We start from the raw sequence: 23,585 nt of genomic DNA on the forward strand, positions 1-23,585 counted from the left end.
TTGCTTTTGCTATTCGGGGTCTTTTTTGGTTCCATATGAATTTTTGGAGGGTTTGTTCTAGGTCAGTGAAATATGTCATTGGTATTTTAATAGGGATTGCATTGAATTTGTAAATTGCTTTGGGTAGTATGGCCATTTTGATGATGTTGATTCTTCCCATCCAAGGGCATGGTATTTGCCTCCATTTATTTGTATCTTCCTTAATTTCTTTCTTCAATGTTGCATAATTTTCAGTGTACAGGTCTTTTATCTCTTTGGTTAAGTTTATTCCTAGGTACTTTATTTTTCTTGTTGATATAGTAAATTGTATTTTCTTTTTTACTTCTGTCTCTGAGATTTTATTGTTGGTGTACAGAAATGCCTTAGATTTCTGTATATTTATTTTGTACCCTGCTATTTTGCGAAATTCACTTATTATATCAAGTAGTCCTTTAGTGGAGTTTATAGGGTTTTCTAGGTATACTATCATGTCGTCTGCAAATAGTGATAGTTTTATTTCTTCTTTCCCAATTTGGATGCCCTTTATTTCTTTGTCTTGTCTGATTGCTGTGGCTAGGACTTCCAACACTATGTTGAATAGAAGTGGGGAGAGTGGACAGCCTTGTCTAGTTCCTGATTTCAGGGGGAATGCTTTCAGTTGTTGTCCATTGAGTATGATCTTGGCTTCAGGCTTCTCATATAGAGCCTTAATTATGTTAAGGTATGCTCCCTCTATTCCCATTTTGCTGAGTGTTTTCAACATGAATGGGTGTTGTACTTTATCAAATGCTTTTTCTGCATCTATAGATATGATCATGTGATTTTTGTCTTTCATTTTGTTTAGGCGATGTATTATATTTATTGATTTACGAATATTAAACCATCCCTGCATCCCTGGGATGAATCCCTCTTGATCATGTTGTATGATCTTTTTGATGTATTGTTGGATCCTGTTTTCCAAAATTTTATTGAGGATTTTAGCATTTATGTTCATCAGTGATATTGGCCTGTATTTTCTTTCTTTGCTGTGTCCTGACCTGGTTTTGGGATGAGGGTAATACTGGCTTCATAGAAAGAGTTTAGGATTTTTCCCTCTTCTTGGATTTTCTGGAATAGTTTGAGGAGGGTAGGAGTTAGTTCTTCCCTAAATGTTTTGTAAAATTCGCCTTTGAAGCCATCTGGTCCAGGGCTTTTGTGTGCAGGGAGATTTTTGATTACTGTTTCAATTTCCTTCTTTGTTATTGGTCTGTTGAGGCTTTCTACTTCTTGATTCAGTTTCGGAAGGTTATATGTTTCTAGAAATCTGTCCATTTCTACTAGGTTGTCAAATTTCTTGCCATATATTTGTTTGTAGTAATTTCTTATAATTGTTTGTATTTCAGAGGTATCAGTCGTGATTTCTCCTCTTTCATTTCTGATTTTGTTTATTTGGGTCTTTTCTCTTTTTTTCTTGATGAGCCTGGTTAGAGGTTTGTCAATTTTGTTTATTTTTTCAAAGAATCAGCTCCTAGTTTTGTTGATTTTTTGGATTGTTCGTTTTGTTTCTATGTCGTTTAATTCTGCTTTGATCTTGATGATTTCCTTACTTCTTTTTGTCCTAGGCTTTGTTTGTTGTTGTTGTTCTAGTTTTTGTAGCTTTATGGTTAGGTTTTTTATTTGAGATCCTTCTAGCCTTTTCAGATATGCCTGTATTGTTATGAACTTCCCTCTTAGGACTGCTTTTGCTGTGTCCCATAGGTTTTGGGCTGTTGTGTGTTCATTGTCATTAGTTTCTAGAAATTTCTTGTTTCCCTCTTTGATGTCATTGTTAACCTGATCGTTATTTAAGAGTGTGTTATTCATTCGCCATGAGTTTGGGTGTCTTTGATTTTTTCCCCTGAGGTTGATTTTTAGTTTCAAGTCATTGTGGTCTGAAAAGATGCTTGATATGATTTCAATTTTCTTGAATTTTTTTGAGGCTTGTTTTGTGTCCTATCATGTGGTCTATCTTTGAAAACGTCCCATGTGCCTTTGAAAAGAATGTATATTTTGCTTCTTTGGGGTGAAAAGTTCTATATATATCAGTTAAGTCCATGTGGTTTAGTGTGTTGTTCAATGCCTGTATATCCTTGGTGTTTCTTTGCTTGGATGATCTGTCTATTGTTGATAATGGAGTGTTGAAGTCCCCTACTATGAGTGTGTTGTTGTTCATATCCTTCTTGTGGTCTTGTAGTATTTGCTTTATGTATTCGGGTGCTCCTATGTTGGGTGCATATATGTTTATCAGTGTTATATCTTCTTGATGAATCGTTCCTTTAAGTATTATGAAATGTCCTTCTTTGTCTCTTTTTATTGCCCTTGCTTTGAAATCCATTTTGTCTGATATGAGGACTGCTACCCCAGCTTTTTTTTCAAGTCCATTTGCTTGGAATATTGTTTTATATCCCTTTACTTTCAGTCTGTGTAAATCTTTTGTTTTGAGGTGTGTTTCTTGTAGACAGCGAATATGTGGGTCCTGTTTTCTTATCCATTCCGTTACGCTATGTCATTTAATTGGAGCATTTAAGCCATTTACATTTAAGGTTATTAATGACATGTATTTATTCATTTCCCTTTTGTATCTCTGTTCCTCTACTCTCTTTTTGTTTTTTCTCTTCCTTTTTCTTAGAATATTCCCTTTAGCATCTCTTGCAATGCTGGTTTGGTGGAGATGTATTCTTTTAGTCTTCCTTGGTCTGAGAAACTCCTTATTTCACCTTCTATTTTGAATGAGAGCCTTGCTGGGTAGAGTATTCTTGGTTGTAGGCCTTTGTTTTTCATTGCTTGAAATATTTTTGACCATTCCCTTCTGGCTTGTAATGTTTCTGTTGAGAAATCGGTCGATAGCCTTATTGGAGCTCCCTTGTAAATTATTTGCTGTTTTTCTCTTGCTGTTTTGAGGATTCTCTCTTTGTCTTGGAATGTTGCCATTTTAACTATGATGTGCCTTGGAGTGGGTTTTTGGGGGTTCCTCTTGATTGGAACTCTCAGTGGTTCTTGGACTTGCATAGCTTTTTCTCTCATCAGGTTCGGAAAATTTTCTGTCACTATTTCTCCTATCAGTTTTTCAATTCCATGCTCCTTTTCTTCTCCCTCTCTTATTCCTATGATCCTTAAATTATGTTTTCTAATGCTATCCTGTAATTCCCTTACATCTTGTTCATATTTTTTCAATCTTTTTTCATTTTTCTGTATCATTTGAGAATTATTACCTACGTTATCCTCTAACTCACTAATCCGATCCTCTGCTTCGTTTAGTCTGCTTTTGACTGATTCTACTGTGTTTTTCAGTTCAGAGATTGCATTCTTCATTTCTTCCTGGTTCTTGTTGATAGTTTCTATGTCTTTTTATATGCTGGTGTAGTTTTCTGCAAGTTCCCTGTAATTTTCTTGGAGCTGTTGGTAACTTCCTTGGAGGTTATCATAGTTGTTTTTGAGGTTTTCGAGCATATTGAGCTTCTTCACCACCGTAGTTTTGAATTCCATGTCTGACATTTGGGCTATGTCTATTCCATCTACCTCTCTTTCTGGGGATTCCTCTTTTCTTTTCATTCAGAGGTTGTTTCTGCATCTTACCATGTTGAATTCTTCTTGTTTGTTTTTGTTTTTTGGATTTTTCTGCTTTGCCTTCCCACCTTTGTGGTATGAGATTTTTTATGGTAGATCTTGGGGATTCAGTGGTGCAGTCTCTTTGATCTCCTGAGCCTGATGTTCTTGGGGTACCTTTTATATTGTTTGTTTGTGCTGTCTGGTTATATTTCAGATTTTTTATTTTCTGTTGTTAGGATATTCCTTCTGGCTTCTTGATTGGGAGTCACTCTATCCACTTTATCTCGAATTCTTTTGTGGAGATGTCAGTTCAGCCTTCTTGTGTCGTCTTCTTTTTCTGCGTCCACAGCTGGTCTAATGTGTTGGGTCAGAGATTCTTATTCCTTGAAGCAGAGGTGTGCGTGAGGTGGCCGGCAGGGTGCAATGCAAGGCAGCCAAGAGCCCACCTCAGGTCTGCCACGCGGTGCTCCAGGAAAGCAGGCCACGCCGCACTTTGGGGAAGCTGGCAAGGTGTTTTTTTTTTTTTTTTCACTCAAGCATCAGTGCACTCTCAAGGCAGCTGGGGAACTAAGCTCAGGCCTGCCGCGCTGTGCTCCCAGAAAGCAAGCCGCGCCAAGCTCCAGGAAAGCCCTCCAGGTGTTTTTTTTGGCTCGAACACCGGTTTAGTGCCCAAGGCGGCTGGGGAACTAAGCTTATTCCTGCCGCGCCGCGCTCTTAGAAAGCAGGCCGCGCCAAGCTCCGGGAAAGCCCTCCAGATGTTTTTTTTGGCTCGAACACCGGTTTAGCGCCCAAGGCGGCTGGGGAACTAAGCTTAGGCTTGCCGTGCCGCGCTCCTAGAAAGCAGGCCGGGCCAAGCTCCGGGAAATTCCTCCAGGTGTTTTTTTTGCTCGAGCACCGGTGCGCGCCCAAGGTGTCCGGGGAACTAAGCTCCGGCCTGCCGCGCCGCGCTCCAAGAAAGCTGGCCGCGGCCGCGCTCCGATGAAGCCGGCCGCGCTGTGCTCTGGGAAAGCCCTTGAGGTGTTTTTTGGCTGAGCGCAGGTGTGCACCCAAGCGGCTGGGGAGCTAGCCTCAGGCCTGTAGCGCCGTGTTCTGGGCGTTGGTCTTTCGCCTCTTAGGGCAGGGCCGCAGACACTTGTGCTCAGTAGACGTGAGTGTCTGTGAGTCGCTGCTGCCCACCGTTCCCGCACCTCCTGACCGGGCACGCGCAGAGCCTGGGCAAGTGCTCTGCGCTCCGGATTCTGGCCTGGCACTTTGGCCTGGCGCCCACTGGGCTGGCCAGGGGCGACTGCACACAGTCTTCTGCGTGTCCAGTGGGCCCCCCCGCGCCCATTTGGTCACTGATTTTATGTCTGTTGGTGTGTGTCTGAGGGGCACCTGGACGCACAGCCCTGCGCACCTGGGCCAGTGAATGAGGGCACCTCCCTATGCGCACCCCCGCGACCCAAGGGGAGGGTTGGGGGGTGGATGAGTGCACCACTGCGCCTGCGCTCCTCAAGAATGGCCTAGCACCCCAAAACTTTCCTCCCCTCTCCACCATCCACTAGAGGAAAATATAAAGGAGAATTATGTTCTCACTTGCCCAGCAGCACGCTGTCTCCTGTCCTTCAGCGCCAATGCCACTTGGTCGAGTCCGGTCTCTCGCCTTTCTTTTTTAAAAGGTGCACTTTGCTTATATAATACGGGAACTCAGTGCGACAGATAAGGTTGATATATAGTAACTGTGAACTCGTGTGAAAACCTGCATGCAACTGCTCGCCAGGTGTTTCAGGTAAAAATACCAAAGGGGAAGGGAGAACTCTAGACATCATTCTCTTCCATCACTATTACCAATGGCATTTTAAAGCATAAACTCAAATCCTTTTGCTCATTAGGCTGCACCAAAAAAATACGAAATTTATCCATCAGAAAAAAAAAGCTTTGCCAAGTCCCTGGAAGAGTAAAAATGTCAACAGACAGTGATCTTGTCTGGTCACCACGGGAGGGAAGGTAAATCCACTCCAGCCGATGGGGTAAGGAAAGGACCTGACACAGGTTGATTTCTCAGAGGCGGCAAAGAAATGAGCCAACTACAAAATTAACATATTTTAAAGGTTGGCAGGAGAAGGTCTGAGTCACTATCAAAAACTGTAAGGTCACTGGGACCTATAGGGCCACGGGCGTGCAGGTGGGGTACTCTGGGGCTGCAGAGTTGGTAGGACAGGGTGACACTGGAGGTGCCGGGGGCCTGGGATGCACTGCGGGGAGCTGGGCGAAGGCAAGAGGTGCACCCGGTGTCTCAGGGTGGCATGGGGACAAGGTGATCAGCTGGGCGCCACGCTGTAGTTACTGAGTCACTTAATTGCAGCATGTGTAAGGTACACCTAGTGGCCCTGAGACCCCACCCCACAGAGGTTAGCCTGGGCCGAGCTCTTGGTCTCAGGGTCCTGCCTTTCCCATGCCCAGTCCATGCCCCATCGTCCTCACCGGCTCCCAAGCTCACAGCAGAGCATCCCTGCAGTGGCGCCTTAGCCCTTGGTGCCAAGGACAGCCATCTCGCAGCAGGCACATCCCCACAGCCACTGGGAAGCGATGTTGCCACTCACCCCACCGCGACCCCCCCCCATAAGCAACTCCTCCCTCTCACCAACCAGCCAGTCAATCCAAACAGGACTCGCTTCCCAGAGCATGCTCAGCCAGGGTGCTGGCTACCTAGCTGGGAAAGTCCGTTCACCCAGTCTTTCCAGGATGTATATGGCCAGCCTATGAGAGAGGCAGACAGAGCCGCGGGCAGCAGTGGATATGGCCTGGAGCTTGGGGAAGGGTTAGAGATGTGGAGGGGTGGAGACTGGGAGGAGCGTAAGCTAACTGGAGGTTCCTGCCGATGACATGACTTTTAGGATGGGGTGAGACAGTATGTCACCACCAGGGAGGACCTTGGGCACTGGAGGTCCTCTAGAATGCTTTATAGTAAAGGTAGGCTCTAAGTAAGTACCCCTTGACCAAGCTGGTCGATTGAAAACACACTGTAAAAGTAAATAACTGCCATTAGCAGAGGATTACTACCCGCTGTTATTAGTCACCAAACCTTACACCCCGCCCCACATGAGTACAAAGACAAAATACAGAGCAGGTAAGTACATGGGTCAGTCCCATGAGGTAGGGATTGTCATATGCATTTGTCCAAAACTCAGGTGCTGTTCTTTCCTTGTTGGCTTTAGAAGAAAAACTACTTTTCAAGTGAAGCCCATGGTGACCACATCACCCACCAGAAGACCTTATGAAGAAAAGGTTGCTGTCACTAAGCCAATGCCAACAGGAATCCCTAAAATGGGGTGTGGAAAAAGGAGAGACTTTATTCAGATCAATAGTATGGCAATAGTTGAGACATAGCCTCTGGAGTAAACCAAATGTGTGCACCTATAAAGCAAGGGAAGGGCCCTTATATAGAGAAAGTTTCTGTTCTGGTCCCTGACTGGTCCATTTTAATGCAAATGTGGAATCCAAATGTGCAGTTTAATTGGTCCAAATTACACTGCCCTGATTTGTCAGAATCATGTGTTCTTTTTTTTTTTTTTAGATATGAGCATTCCAGCATTTATTCTTTATTGAGACATGACCCATCCAAAAGGAATTATGTGGGTGTGTTCAAACGAAGTTTCTTCTTCTTCTTCATTGTAATTAATCTTTCCATCATACTTTTATTCCTCTTAACACACTCAGGGCATAACATATTATCTTCTAGGTCTGAGGATGGGAAAGTGCAGGCTGGTAACAAGAGGAGAGATATCATCTTCTTGGGAGTGTCGGGCACCCAGGCCTGACCGGCATGGAACTGCAGGCGAACCCACCCCTCTTTGTCTGCCAAGAGAAGTCAGCCATGGACCACACACCACCTGACACCAGATGTTTGCAGCAGAAATTTCTCAGCAGGAACCGGAACGGAACATGAATTCACAGCCTTAGGTTGCACAGCTCTTGCAGCAATTCTTGACCATGCTGCCAACATGGCCTCCTGAGCTGAAGTTGTCACTTCAACTGTATTGGTCTCCTGCTCTCTCTTGGTCATCTTATTACTTTTACTACTCCTTGCTCTCTTGGTCACCATCTTGCATTTCATTGAACATGATTGTAATGTGGCCTCCTGTGGTGTTTCAGCAGTAAACTTTACGTTGTTTCCATATTCCTCACCCTCTTGTTTTTCTTCAGAGTAAGCATGTTACTTCAGCCTCATATAAATATCTATTCTCTTGCCTTCGGTACTCAAATTAATTTGTTGGCACCAGTGCCTCAGAGTTTCACGACGCACTTTATTAATTGAAGGCAAAATGGTTGGCAAGGGAAAAATTGGTTTTGGGTAAGCTTTGAATTGTTCATTCATTTGATGAAGATGAGCTGTATTGTTTGTCTGAGGCATCTTCAGGTTGGCTACTGAGGTTGAAGAAAGAATTAGTTCCATTTGATGTTCTTCATTATCTTCCGCATCAACTGGAACCAATGTGAGGATCACACTTTCTTCATCAAATTTATCTTCAAAGAAATCCTTTTCGTTGCTATCCAAAGTTGAGGTTGTCATTTCTAGGAACCTCAGGAGAAGGCAACGCCAGCGGTGTTGAAGGTACTCGCAGTTTTCTCTGGATCACGTGTTCTGATTGGTCATTATGGAGCCACTCTGATTGGTTAGTAAAGATGCAAATGAAGACATAGCTGTGAAGCTACAGTTGGACATGGATGGTCTTAGCCCATTGGTTGAAATATAATACCAGGAGCTTCTTCCTAAGGGTGTGCTCAGATGGTAGGAGCCCAGAGCAGGAGGCTGGCAACCTGGTCTGCAGCCTTTTCCCTTATATGCAGCAGAAATGAATTTGAACCAAATTAAATACAAAGAGCCCTTCTTGAGATCCACACCCTGGTCTTCTAATTTAGAAGCATAATAAAGACCATCAAAGAGATCCAAGATGGTGGAAAAGTAAGTGTAAGCTACACTAACCACCTTCCAGGACCAATCTGAATTACAAATTAATTGTGGAGAAATCATCTGGAATAACCAACCGAACACTAGCTGGAGAGAAGTCTTACAACCACGGAGAGACAGAAAAGGTCGCTACATCACAACGTGACCAGTAGGGAATGTGGAGATGGAGAAGAGCTTGTTGGGCTCCTGCGGGTGGCAGCTGAAGGGACGGTGAAACAGCTCAGCAGCTGGGGGTTCCCCCTATGAAGGGCAGGGTCTAAACCTCCAGCTGGGCTTCCCAGCCAACCGCAACAGAGTGGAAAGTAAAATAGTATCCAGCTGTGAAAAGTGAAAAGCCACAGTGTTTCTGGCTATCTGGAGAGAAACAGCTGGAGAAAAAGAGTTCTTAAGCAGATCATGTACGAAAATATTTTGGCCCCCACTTACCCTGGGCTCAAGCAGAAGGAGGGCAGAGAAGTCTAGAGACACTTGGGGAGAGTTTGGCACGGTGGCTTTGAGGGGAGAACTGGGGAAGCAGCCGACCGGGTCCCAGTGCTGACTCATCCCCAGTGCTGCAGGCAGACCATTCCCCTCTGAATAGCATAAGCCTGAGAGGAAGCAAAAGCCCTGCCTGCAGAATTAAGCTGCTACACCCTTGGTCCCAAAGTCTGACGGCTAATAACAGATTGAATAGATTAACAGCTAAAGGAGACAGGCAAAGGCAGTAGATCCCTTGAAGTCTCCAACAGGCTACCTAGGGCCAGACTGGTACATAATCTGACACCACCAGGGGAAGATCGAAAAAGTGCAGATCAATCTAAGAATCAGCAACAAACAATAAGAGTAACAAAAATGGGGAGACAGAGAAACAATCCCCCATTGAACAGAAAGACAGAATGCCCAGAAAGAGTGCTAAACGAAATACAGGGGAGCAAACTATCAGATATGGAATTCAAAACATGGATTATGGAGAACCTCAATGAGCTCAGCGAAAACTACAAAGAACTCCAGGGAAACTACAAGGAACTCCAGAAAAACTACAAGGAACGTACTGAGAATTATACGAGCATGAAAAAGGACATAGAAGCTATCAATAAGAGCCAGGAGGAAATGAAGAATACAATCTATGAATGAAGAACACAGTAGAAGGAACTAAAAGCAGTCTAGAGGAAGTAGAAGATCAGATCAGCAAGTTGGAGGACAATGTAGACAAAAACTCCCAGACAGTGCAACAAAATGAAAAAAGACTAAACAAGAATGAAGAGGCTCTAAGACAGCTGCAGGACATCATGAAAAATAATAAATATCCGTATCATAGGAATTCCATAAGGAAAAGAAGAAGAGCAAGAGATAGGAAACCTCTTTGAAAAACTAATGACAGAAAATATCCTTAACATGAGGAGAGAAAGAATCACACAAGTTCAGGAAGCACTGAGGGTCCCAATGAAGATGAACTCCAACAGGCCCACTTCAAGACACATCATAATTAAAATGGCAACATTCAAAGACAAAGAGAGAATCCTAAAAGCAGCAAGAGAGAAGCAACTAATAACATACAATGGAGGTCCGATAAGGCTATCATCAGATTTCTCAGCAGAAACACTATAAGCCACAAGGGAATGGCAAAAAATATTTCAAGCAATGAAAAACAAAATCCTACAACCAAGAATACTCTACGAAGCAAGGCTCTTATTCAAAATGGAGGGTGAAATAAGGAGCTTCCAAGACAAAATAAGGTTAAGAAAATACATCTCGACCAAACCAGCATTGCAAGAAATGGAAAGTGTCTACTTTAAGAAGATAAAGAAACAGAGAAGGACAGAGAGGAAACAAGTACAAAGGGGGAAAATGACAACGAATAAGTACTTATCGGTAATAACCTTAAATGTAAATGGATTAAATGCTCCAATCAAAAGACATAGGGTAGCTGAATGGATTAGAAAGAATGATCCACGTATATGCTGTCTACAAGAGACACACCTTGGAACAAAAGATCTGCCAGACTGAAAGTGAAGGGATGGAAAAAGTATTTCAAGCAAATGGACATGAAAAAAAAAAGCTGGGGTAGCTATACTTATATCAGACAAAACAAATTTCACAGCAAAGGCCATAAAAAGAGACAAAGAAGGGCATTTCATAATACTTACGGGAAACATCCATCAAGAAGATATATCCCTTATAAATATATATGCACTCAAATTAGGAGCACCCAAATATGTAAGAGAATTTTTGAAAGACTTCAGGAAAGATATAGACAGCAACACACTCATAGTAGGGGACTTTAACACCCCATTGTCAACAATGGACAGATCTTCAAAGCAATGAAACATCAAGAATATTGAGACACTGAACAACACTCTAGATCAAATGGACTTAGTCAATATATATAGAAATTTTCACCGCAAAGAAGCAAAATATACATTCTTCTCAGGTGCACATGGAACATTTTCAAAGATAGACCACATGGTAGAACACAAAACAAGCCTCAACAAATTGAAGAAAAATTGAAATCATGTCAAGCATCTTCTGAGATCACAATGGCTTAAAATTGGAAATCAACCTCCAGGAAAATACTCAAAAACATTCAAACTAATGGAGAATGAAAAACATGCTTAAATAATGAATGGGTTAACAAGGACATCAAGAAAGAAATCAAAAAGTTTCTGGAAATTAATGATAATGAACACACAACAACCCAAAACCTATGGGATACAGCAAAAGCAGTCCTGAAAGGAAAGTTCATAACAATGCAGGCCTACCAAAAATAGGTAGAAGAATCGCTAATAAAAAATTTAACCCTACAGCTACAAGAACTAGAGGAAGAACAAGCAAATCCCGGATCTTGTAGAAGGAAGGAAATCGTCAAGATTAGAGCAGAATAAAATACCATATGTTATCACCTAATACAGGAAACTAAAGAGCAACACAAACAAAAGAACTAAATAGGCAAAGACTAGAATAGTAGTCAGTAGGGGGGAGGGGAGAGGGAGAGAAGGGGGATAAGTAAGGGAAGGGTCTAGTCAAGGAACATATATGAATGACTCATGGACATGGACAACAGGGAGGGATATGATTGTGGGAGAAGGGATGGGCTGAGAGGGGGGAGCAATGGGGGAAAAATGGGACAACTGTAATTGAAAAACCAAAAAATAAAATTAAAAAAAAATGACATAGAGAGTAAACTAACAATTCAAAAGATCAACATAAGTAGGAGCTGGTTCTTTGAAAAGATAAACAATATTGACAAGCCTTTAACCGAGCTCACCAAGAAAAAAAGAGGACCCAAATAAATAAAATCAGAAACTAAAGAGGAGAAATCACAGCCGATACCACAGAAATACAAAGGATTATAAGAAATTATTATGAACAACTATATGGCAAGAAATTTGACAACCTAGTAGAAATGGGCAGATTTCTAGAAACATATAACCTTCCCAAACTGAATCAAGAAGAAGTAGAAAGTCTCAACAGACCAATAACAAAGAAGGAAATTGAAATAGTAATCCAAAATCTCCCTGCACACAAAAGCCCTGGACTGGATGGCTTCACAGGCGAATTTTACAAAACATTTAGGGAAGAACTAACACCTACCCTCCTCAAACTATTCCAGAAAATCCAAGAAGAGGGAAAAATCCCAAACTCTTTCTATGAAGCCAGTATTACCCTAATCCCAAAACCAGGTCAGGACACAGCAAAGAAAGAAAACTACAGGCCAATATCACTGATGAACATAGATGCTAAAATCCTCAATAAAATTTTGGCAAACAGGATCCAACAATACATCAAAAAGATCATACACCATGATCAAGAGGGATTCATCCCAGGGATGCAAGGATGGTTTAATATTCGCAAATCAATAAATATAATACATCACCTAAACAAAATGAAAGACAAAAATCACATGATCATATCTATAGATGCAGAAAAAGCATTTGATAAGGTACAACACCCATTCATGTTGAAAACACTCAGCAAAATGGGAATAGAGGGAGCATACCTTAACATAATTAAGGCTCTATATGAGAAGCCTGAAGCCAAGATCATACTCAATGGACAAAAACTGAAAGCATTCCCCCTGAAATCAGGAACTAGACAAGGCTGTCCACTCTCCCCACTTCTATTCAACATAGTGTTGGAAGTCCTAGCCACAGCAATCAGACAAGAAAAAGAAATAAAAGGCATCCAAATTGGGAAAGAAGAAGTAAAACTATCACTATTTACAGACGACATGATAGTATACCTAGAAAACCCTATAAAATCCACTAAAAGACTACTTGATGTAATAAGTGAATTTCGCAAAATAGCAGGGTACAAAATAAATATACAGAAATCTAAGGCATTTCTGTACACCAACAATAAAATCTCAGAGACAGAAGCAAAAAAGAAAATACAATTTACTATAGCAACAAGAAAAATAAAGTACCTAGGAATAAACTTAACCAAAGAGATAAAAGACCTGTACACAGAAAATTATGCAACATTGAAGAAAGAAATTAAGGAAGATACAAATAAATGGAGGCAAATACCATGTTCTTGGATGGGAAGAATCAACATCATCAAAATGGCCATACTACCCAAAGCAATTTACAAATTCAATGCAATCCCTATTAAAATACCAATGACATATTTCACTGACCTAGAACAAATCCTCCAAAAATTCATATGGAACCAAAAAAGACCCCGAATAGCAAAAGCAATCTTGAAACAGAAGAACACAGCAGGAGGAATCACGATACCAGTCATCAAACAATACGACAAAGCCACTGTGATCAAAACAGTCTGGTACTGGCATAAAAACAGACATATAGATCAGTGGAACAGAATTGAAAGCCCAGAAATAAACCCAGGCCTCTATGGTCAACTAATCTTTGATAAAGGAGGAAAGAACATAAAATGGAGTGAGAAGAGCCACTTTAACAAATGGTCCTGGGAGAACTGGACAGGGACGTGCAAAAAAATGAAACTAAACCACCAACTTACACCACACACGAGAATAAACTCAAGATGAATTAAAGACTTAAATGTAAGCCGTGGTACCATAAAAGTTCTAGAGGAAAACATAGGCAGGAAAATTTCAGATATCACACGTAACAATATCTTCACGGATACATCTCCCAAGGCAAGAGAAATAAAGGAAAGAATAAACAAAGGGGACTACATCAAACTAAAAAGTTTCTGCTCATCAAAAGAGAACATCAGCAAGATGAAAAGGAAACCAACCATATGGGAAAATATATTCACCAATGATATCACAGACAGGGGACTGATCTCCAAAACATATAAAGAGCTTATACGACTCAACATCAAGAAAACAAACAACCCAATTTAAAAATGGGCAAAGGACCTGAACAAACACTTCTCCGAAGAGGACATACGGAAGGTCCATAGACACATGAAAAAATGCTCAAGGTAATTGGCCATCAGAGAGATGCAAGTAAAAACCACAATGAGATACCACCTTACACCTGTCAGAATGACCATCATCAACAAATAAAGAAACAACAAATACTGGTGAGGATGTGGAGAAACAAGAACCCTACTGCACTGTTGGTGGGAATGCAGACTGGTGCAGCCACTATGGAAAACAGTATGGAATTACCTCAAAAAACTAAAAATGGAACTGCCATTTGAACCAGTGATTCCACTGCCACAATTATACCTGAAAAATCCTGAAACCCTAACTCAAGAGAACTTATGCAGTCTTATGTTCATAGCAGCCCTGTTTACAATAGCTAAGTGCTGGAAATAGCCTAGGAGCCCGTCTGTGGATGAGTGGATCAAAAAACAGTGTACATCTACACAATGGAATACTATGTAGCAGAAAGAAAGAAGGAACTCCTGCCATTTGCGACAACATATATGGAATTAGAGAGAATTATGCTTAGTGAAATAAGCCAGGCAAAGAAAGCAAAATACCATATGATATGACCCAATACAGGAAATTAAAGAGCAACACAAACAAAAGAACTAAATAGGCAAAGACTAGAATAGTAGTCAGTAGGGGGGAGGGGAAGGGAGAGAAGGGGGATAAGTAAGGGAAGGGTCAGGTCAAGGAACGTATATGAATGACTCATGGACATGGACGACGGGGAGGGATATAATTGTGGGAGAAGGTATGGGCTGGGAGGGGGGAACAATGGGGGAAAAATGGGACAACTGTAATTGAATAACAAAAAATAAAACAAAAAAATAAATAAAAGAAAAGAAAAAAAAAGAAATTATTATGATCAATTCTATGGCAAGAAATTTGACAACCTAGACGAAATTGAAAAATTTCTGGAAACATATAGTCTTCCAAAACTGAAACAAGAAGCAGCAGAAAGCCTGAATAGACCAATAACAACTAGTGAAATTGAAGCAGTAATCAAAAAACTCCAGGCACACAAAAGCCCTGGACCAGATGGCTTCACAGGTGAATTCTACAAAACATTTAGGAAAGAACTAACTCCTATCCTCCTCAGATTATTCCAAAAGATCCAAGAAGTGGGAAGACTCCCAAACTCGTTCTATGAAGCCAGTATAACCCTAATTCCAAAACCAGGTCAAGACACAACGAAGAAAGAAAACTACAGGCCAATATCGCTGATGAACATAGATGCTAAAATCCTCAACAAAATATTTGGAAACCAGATGCAGCATCACATTAGAAAGATCAGACAAAACGATCAAGTGGGATTCATCCCAGAAATCCAAGGATGTTTCAATATTCGCAAATCAATAAATGTAATACACCACATAAACAAAATGAAAGACAAAAAGCACATGATTATATCAATAGATGCAGGAAAAGCATTTGATAAAGTACAACACCCATTTTTGATGGAAACTCTCAGCAAAATGGCAATAGAGGAATCATACCTTAACATAATAAAGGCCATAGTCAATAAACCTGAAGCCAACATCATACTTAATGGTCAAAACTGAGAGCATTCCCCCTGAGCTCAGGAACAAGACAAGGAGTTCCACTCTCTCCATTCCTTTTCAACATAGTCTTCGAAGTTCTGGCTACAGCAATTAGGCAAGAAAGAGAAATAAAAGGCATCCAAATTGGAAAAGAGGAAGTAAAACAGTCGTTATTTGCAGATGACATGATAGTGTACCTAGAAAACCCTATAGACTCCACAAAAAAAACTACTCGACCTAGTAAGTGAATTCTGCAAAATAGCAGGGTAGAAAGTCAATATTCAGAAATCGAAGGCATTCTGAACACGAACAATAAAATCTCAGAGATAGAAACTAAAAGAAAAATCCCATTTACCATAGCAACAAGAAAAATAAAGTACCTAGAAGGGAAAAGAACTGTACACAGAAAACTACATAATACTGAAGAAAGAAATTAAGGAAGATACAAATCAATGGAAGCATATACCATGCTCATGAATGGGAAGAATCAACATCATTAAAATGTCCATACTACCCAAAGCAGTTTATAGATTTTAATGCAATCCCTATTAAAATATCAATGACATTTTTCACTGACCTAGAACAAATATTTCATAAATTTATATGGAACAAAAAAAGAGCCTGAATAGCCACAGACATCTTGAGAAAGAACACAGGAGGAAGAATCACAATACCTGATATCAAACTATACTACAAGGCCACGGTAATCAAAACAGTCTGGTACAGGCATTAGAACAGACATATAGATCAATGGAAAAGGATAGAGAGCCCAGAAATAAACCCAGGTCTATATGGTCAACTTATATTTGACAAAGGGGGAAGGAACATCAAATGGAGTAAGAAGAGACTCTTTAACAAATGCTGTTGGGAGAACTGGATGGGAACATCCAAAACAATGAAACTAGACCACCAACTTACACCATACATCAGGATAAACTCAAAATGGATCAAAGACTTAAATGTAAGCTGTGGCACCATAAAAGTCTAGAAGAAAACAGGCAGGAAAATTTTAGGTATCCCATGTAGCAACATTTTCACTGATATATCTCCTAATTCAAAGGAAATAAAGAAAATAAATGGGACTACATCAAACTAAAAAGTTTCTGCTCAGCTAAAGAAAACATCAGCAAGATGAAAAGGAAACCGACCATAGGGGAAAATATATTTGCCAATGATACCTCAGACAAGAGATTGATCTCCAAAATATATAAAGAACTTATATGACTCAACACCAAGAAGACAGACAATCCAATTAAAAAATGGCCAAAGGACCTGGACAAACACTTCTCCAAAGAGGACATACAGAGGGTCCATAGACATATGAAAGAATGCTCAACATCACTAGCCATCAGAGAGATGCAAATAAAAACCAAAATGAGATACCACCCTACACCAGTCAGAATGGTCATCATCAACAAATCAACAAACAGCTTGTACTGGCAAGGATGCAGAGAAGTGGTAACTCTGGTGCAATACTGGTGGGAATGCAGACTGATGCAACCACTATGGAAAACAGTTTGGAATCTCCTCAAAATCTAAAAATATATCTGTCTTTTGAACCAGCAATTCCATTGTTAGGATTATATCTGAAAAATCCTGAAACACCAATTCAAAAGAATCTATGCACCCCTATATTCACAGCAGCACTATTTACAATATCCAAGTGCTGGAAACAACCTAAGAGCCCATCTGTAGGTGAGTGGATCAAAAAACTGTGGTACATTTACACAATGGAGTACTATGTAGCAGAAAAATGATGGAACTTCTACCACTTGCAATAACATGGATGGAACTAGAGAGAATTATGCCTAGTGAAATAAGCCAGGCAAGAAAAGAAAAATACATTATTTTATCACTTATTACAGGAGACCAATGAACAACACAAACAACTGAGCAAAATTGTAGCAGAGGTATGTAAACATGGAATACCCTAACACTAACAAGGGGGCATAGGGGAGGGAGAGAAGAGGGTAAGAAAGGGAAGGGTCTAGTCAAAGAACATGTATATATGACCCAAGGATATGGATAACTGGGTAGGGACTGACTGTGAAAGAAGGGGGGCAGGGTGCGGGAAGGCAAGAGGGGGAAAAAAGTGGGACAACTGTAATGAAAAAACAAACAAAAAATTTTTAGTGGGGGAAAAAATGAAAATATAAAGAATGGAAATGCAAGTTCAGTGAATATTAGAAGGACAAGGATTTTCCTTCACACTGTATATTTTTCTCCCTATTTGATCTCTCCAGAGTTTGGCATTCTAAAGAAGTAAGTAATGACATAGGTTCTTTGCATAAAATTAATAAGACCAGTTGTTAATAAACTTTTTTTTTTTTTGACCAAGACTTTGACTGGAATGTCATGCCTAAAGGAGACATGCTTGGGCTCTGGTTGTTTCCAAAAATCCCTGAGGAACTGGGATTGACTTTCAAAGGCAATAAAAGCCCACGAAATAAAAGGCCTGGTACCTTGGTTGGTTGTGCGGTCCACAGCAATCTTTTCAGGGAAGAAATGAAGGTTGTTTTCCTGAAAGATGGTTAGAAGGGACCTTAAGTCACAATGGAAAACCTCAAGTACTTGGAAGAAACAGGTGTTTACTGGCAAGGCTGAATGCCAAGTATGTGGCTCAGCTTCTGTGCCCTGAAAGGCAGACTGAAGGTTACCCTAAATTTTTTTTGTAAGTTCCGGGAAAGCAGAACTAACGATCATAAGTGATCATTTGCTGTTCTTGTTGTGTTTATGCAAATGAACAAGATAAATTAAAAATTGACTTAATGCATTCTCTTTAACGACAAGGAAGGTAATCTTAGGGAAAAAATTGTGATTCCAGGAAAATCAAAATGCTCAGTGGTAGACTATACAGTAGTGCAGCTAACCGTCTTTAAAGTTTCTTTTCACTCAAAGTTTGTTTTCATTTGAAAGTTAAACTAGGTCTGCGGCATCATCAAAGGTGCTTAATTTATAGACAAGAAGAATGTCAAAGGCCTTGGAACTGGATGTCTTTCCAATAAGACATTTTTACAGATTTAGAGACTGGTTTGGAGGTTATTTTGCATAAATTAACTGTGTTTTCTGTTTTCTAAGGGCATCAGCCTATGATCTCATTACCTGAGTGATTGTCTGTACATATAGGCCTCACTTAATTCTGTCTGCATCGCTGCCTCCTGAGACTCAACGGTTTGGCTGAACTAAGTGGCTGGGTTGGTGAATTATGGGGTGGTCTGTGGGCTTCACTTTAAAACTGGTTTCTCTTTTCTATCCTAATGGCTTGTACATAAAAGGCCCAGAGGTCTGAGAGGGGGGAAACCTAAAATATTTCCCTCAGCCAAAACTAAGTATAATGGGGAAAAAGGTTTTGGACAGGTGTGAAGGGCCTGACACACCTTCTTCGAAAGAAACCCTTTTTTTTCCCTAATGTAGGACATTGAAAGATTAATCCCTGTCTTTTGTCATCTAGTGGTTATGGATTGAATGATGTCTTTTAACCCTGTTGCCAAATCTGTTGCCCCCAGAATACAACAAGGAGGCCAGCCTGTTAAATAAGCACGCCGTTGCCTGGGGACTGCCAACTGACCTGGAATCTGCACGATCCTTCCCCATGTGGGAAAGCCACCCTCCCCTCCACATCCCCACTCTTATTAGGGATTTATGGACCCAAATATAGGTATGACAATGACCATATGCAGCTTGAAGCAGCTAGAGGAGCTCGAGACCTTCACCCATTGTCCTTTATAAGATTATAAACGGTCTTAAGTCTGAGAGGGAGGGATTGTTATTTTTTATTTTTAAAATAATTAATTATTTATTTATTTTAAAAAATATGAAGAATATATGAAAGGGTGAAGTGGGAGAGCTTGTATGTATGACCCATGGGCATGGACTTGGGGGTGGGATTACTGGGGGAGGGGAGGTGCTGGGCGGAGGGGAGAAAAGGAAAAATTTTGGAACTATTGTAACAATATAATCAATAACATATACTTTAAAAAAAGAAAAAAGAATAATATAAGAAAGGGTGAAGACAAATAACTAAAATACATGAGCCATGGACATAAACTAAGGGGTGTGAGACTGCTAATGGGAAGGGGGCTACTGGGCAGAGGGGAACAAATGGAAAAAATTGAGACTAATGTGACACATAGTCAATAAAATATCCTTAAAAAATGAAAGGAATCCAGGACAAACATCACAGTGGATAATCTAGGAAACTAGACTTACCTGCTTGAAATTTAGACCACTCTTATTTTGGCTAACATGTACTTACATAAAAATCTCAAGATCAAACATATCAGAACAAAAATGCACACTAATTTCTTTGTGAAAACCAATGTTCAGAATAGTTACTAATAATCCATTTCAAACATCACGGTGGATTTTGTAGTACTTAACACTATTTGCATGATGTTTTAAAACACTTTTATATTGGTTAACACGTACATATATAAAAATCTCAGGATCAAACCATTATAACAAGAAAGACACACTAATTTCTTCATGATAACTAATTTTCATCATATACACGAGTATTCCAGGCCAAACATCAAAGTGGATTCTCTAGTAAACTACACTTAGTTGTTTTAAATTGTAGAGCACTGTTTTATTTTGGTTAATATGTATGTACATAAAAATCTCTAGATCAAACATATGAGAAAAAGAAAGGCACACTAATTTCTTCATTAAAAATAATACTCAACGATTTACTAAGAATCCAAGGCAAAGATCACAGTGGATTCTGTAGTGTACTACACTCACTTGCTTGAAATTGTAGAACACTTTTTCATATTAGTTAATGTAGTTATATAAAAATATCAAGGTCAAACATTAGAACAAGAAAGGTACTGATTTCTTTTGTTCAATGTATTTACTAAAACTCTAGAGCAAACATCTCAATGGATTAATGACAAAGCTACACTTACATGTTTGAAATTTTAGAATACTGTTTTATATTGGTTACCGTGTATGTACATAAAAATCTCAAAGTCAAACATATTATAACAAAAAAGGGACACTAATTTCTACCTGAATACTAATGTTCAATGTGTTTACAGGAATTCCAGGCCTAACATCACAGTGGATTTTCTAATAAACTACCCTTACTTGCTTGAAATTTTAGAATCCTGTTTTACATTGAGTAACATGTACATACATAAAAATCTTAAGGTCAAACATATTAGAACAAGAAAGGTACACTAATTTCTATGTAAAAGCTAATGTTCAATGTGTTTACAAAACATCCAGGACAAACATTACAGTGGATTCTGTAGTAAACTTACTTGCTTCAAATAGGAGAACACTGTTTTTTATTATTTGACATGTACATGCATAAGATCACAAGGTCAAACATATTAAGTCAAGGAAGACACAGCACTTTTTACATGAAAACTAATATTCAACATATATTCTAAGAATACAAGTCCTACATCACAGTGGATTCTGTAGGAAATTAAATAGATTTGCTTGAAATTGTGGAACATTTTTATATTGGTTAACATGTACGTATATGAAAATCTCAAGGCAAAATTTATTAGAACAATAAAGACTCACTAATTTCATAGTGAAAACTTATGTTCAATGTATTTCGTAAGAATCCAGGCCAAACATCAAAGTGAATTCTGTAGTAAACTACTTACTTTCTTGAAATTGTAGAATACTGTTTTACATTGGTTAACATGCATTTACATAAACATCTTAACATCAAAAATATTTGAACAAGAAAGGCACACTAATTCATACATGAAAACTAATGTTCAACATATTTGCAAGGATTCCAAGCCACACATCACAGTAAATTTTCTTGTAAACACACTTATCTGGTTGAAATTGGAGAACACTGGTTTATACTGGTTAACATGTAGATACATAAAAATCTCAAGGTCAAAGATATCACATCAAGAAAGGCACACTGATTTCTACATGAAAATTAATGTTCAACATATTTACTAAAAATCCAGGCCAAATGTCACAGTGAATTCTGTCGTAAACTACACTGACTTGCTTGAAATTATAGAACACTGTGTTGTATTAGTTAACATGTACATACATAAAAAATCTCAATGTTGAACACATTAGAACAAGAAAGGCATACTAATTTTTATGTGAAAATGAATGTTCAATGTAGTTACTAAGAATCCAGGCCAAACAAGACAGTGGATTCTGTAATATACTAGACTTGCTTTTAAATTGCAGAAACTGTTTTATACTGGTTAACATCGTCGTCGGCAGCCGTCCGTCTCGAGAGACGATGGTGTAGCTTCTTAAGAGTCTATCTGCACCGCCGAGAATGGCTGTGCAGTCCGACTCGGGAGTGACATGGTATCTGTCTCCTCCCGTGTTGAATCGACATCTTGTGATGACGCTGAAGCTACAGAGCCTGGGCAGGGTAATATGGAGGGTCTGCTGTTGCCCATGCAGCAGACCCCCCCTCTCTTCGCAGCTGAAGGGTCCAAGGGAAAGACGGAGTCGATACAGCTTGGGTTCAGGTGCGCTGCAGGAGTTGCCGGTGTTGACTACAACGTCAAACCGCCTTAGGGACTCCGGCTCCGGATTTTCTGTCGGGGTTTACTCCCTTAGCCTTTCCCCTGAAGAGGTATGCCGCAAGGCAGCGGAGGTTTTTTGGAGTCAGAGTTTTCCTTCTCTGATGTGCCCTGACTGGAAGATCGAACCAGCGACACTTAGCTCGCAGGCCGACGCTCAATCCACTGAGCTAAACCAGCCAGGGCAAACTGGTTAACATATACATCCATAAACTCTCAACGTCAAACATTAGAATTAAAAAGGTACACTAATTTCTACGTGAAAATGAATGTTCAATGTATTTACAAGGATTCCATGCCAAACATCACAGTGGATTCTCTAGTAAACTACACTTACTTGCTTGAAATTGGAGAACACTGTTTTATATTGGTTAACCTATACATACATAAACATCTCAAATTTTAGCACACTAATTTCTGCATAAAACTAATGTTTAATATATTTACTAAGAATCCAGGGCAAACATCACAATGGGTTCTGTACTAAACTACATTTACTTGCTTGAAATTTAGAACACCTTTTTATATTTTTTAACATGTACATACCTAAATATCTGAAGGTCAAACATATTAGAACTAGAAAAGCACACTGATTTCTATGGGAAAACTAATGTCTAAAATATTTTCTAAGAATCCATGCTATACATCACAGTGGATTCTATAGTAAATTAAACTTACTTGCTTGATATTGTATTACACTTTTTTGTATTGGTTAAAATGTACAGACATAAAAATATCAAGGTCTAACATATTAGAACATGTGAAGCACACTAATTTCTACATGAAAATTAATTTTCATCATTTTACTAAGAATCTAGGCCTAACATTACAGTGGATTCTGTACTAAACTAGACTTACTTGTAAGCTTGAATATGCAGAACACTGTTTTATATTGATTAACATGTACATACAAAATATCTGAAGCTGTAAAATATTAGACCAATACAAGCTCAACATTTTTACATGATAGCGAAATTAAGTATGCATTAAAGCCTTAAACTTTCTTTAATCCTCTTGTTAGAGGATTTCGGTTGCTGACATAATATTCATATGTTTCAGTGCGTGTTATAGTTAACATTGGAATTAGTAGAGTAGAAAGCAGCAGAGATAGTGTCTTCATAAAAATCACTTGTTTCTATAATGTTCGGTGAAGATTCTTAGTAAATATGTCAAGAAGTTTGGCAAGTAGAAATTAGCGTGATTTACTTGTTCAAATCTGTTAGCAGTAAGTTCCTTATGTATGTACTTGTTTTCCATTATAAACACGATGTTCTACAACAAGTTCAATCAAGTAATGTCAAGTTTCCTAAAGAAATAAGGGAATTAAGTATGTATTCAATGCTTACACTTTCTCTAATGATTTCTCTAGAGAGTTACAATTGCTGCCATAATATTTTACAGGTCAGTTGGTGTCATATTTAACTGTGGAATTACTAGAGTAGTAAGCAACAGAAATAGCGCTTACATAAACACTACTTATTTCTCTGATGTCCAGTGTAGATTCTTTAGTATATATGTCAAAAAGTGGTTTGGGGAGAAAAATTTAATGTTGTTTGTTTGGTCAATTCTATTTAGTAGTAAGTTTCTTATGTATGTACTTGTTAACAATTGTAAATACTGTATTCTACAATAAGTTAAAGCAAGTAATGTCAAATTTCCTAAATAAATAGTGAAATTAGGTG

The 23,585-nt window shown here is 39.3% G+C and overlaps 1 pseudogene; it reads right to left on the reverse strand.

Annotated features, from left to right (window-relative positions):
• Positions 1-7,156: 7,156 nt before the first annotated feature.
• On the reverse strand, positions 7,157-8,098 carry LOC149991155 (developmental pluripotency-associated protein 2 pseudogene; annotated as a pseudogene).
• Between the last annotated feature and the right edge of the window lie 15,487 nt (positions 8,099-23,585).

The sequence above is a fragment of the Furipterus horrens genome, unplaced genomic scaffold (assembly GCF_987537825.1).
Source record: "Furipterus horrens unplaced genomic scaffold, mFurHor1.1.pri manual_scaffold_17, whole genome shotgun sequence".
Lineage (NCBI taxonomy): Eukaryota > Metazoa > Chordata > Mammalia > Chiroptera > Furipteridae > Furipterus > Furipterus horrens.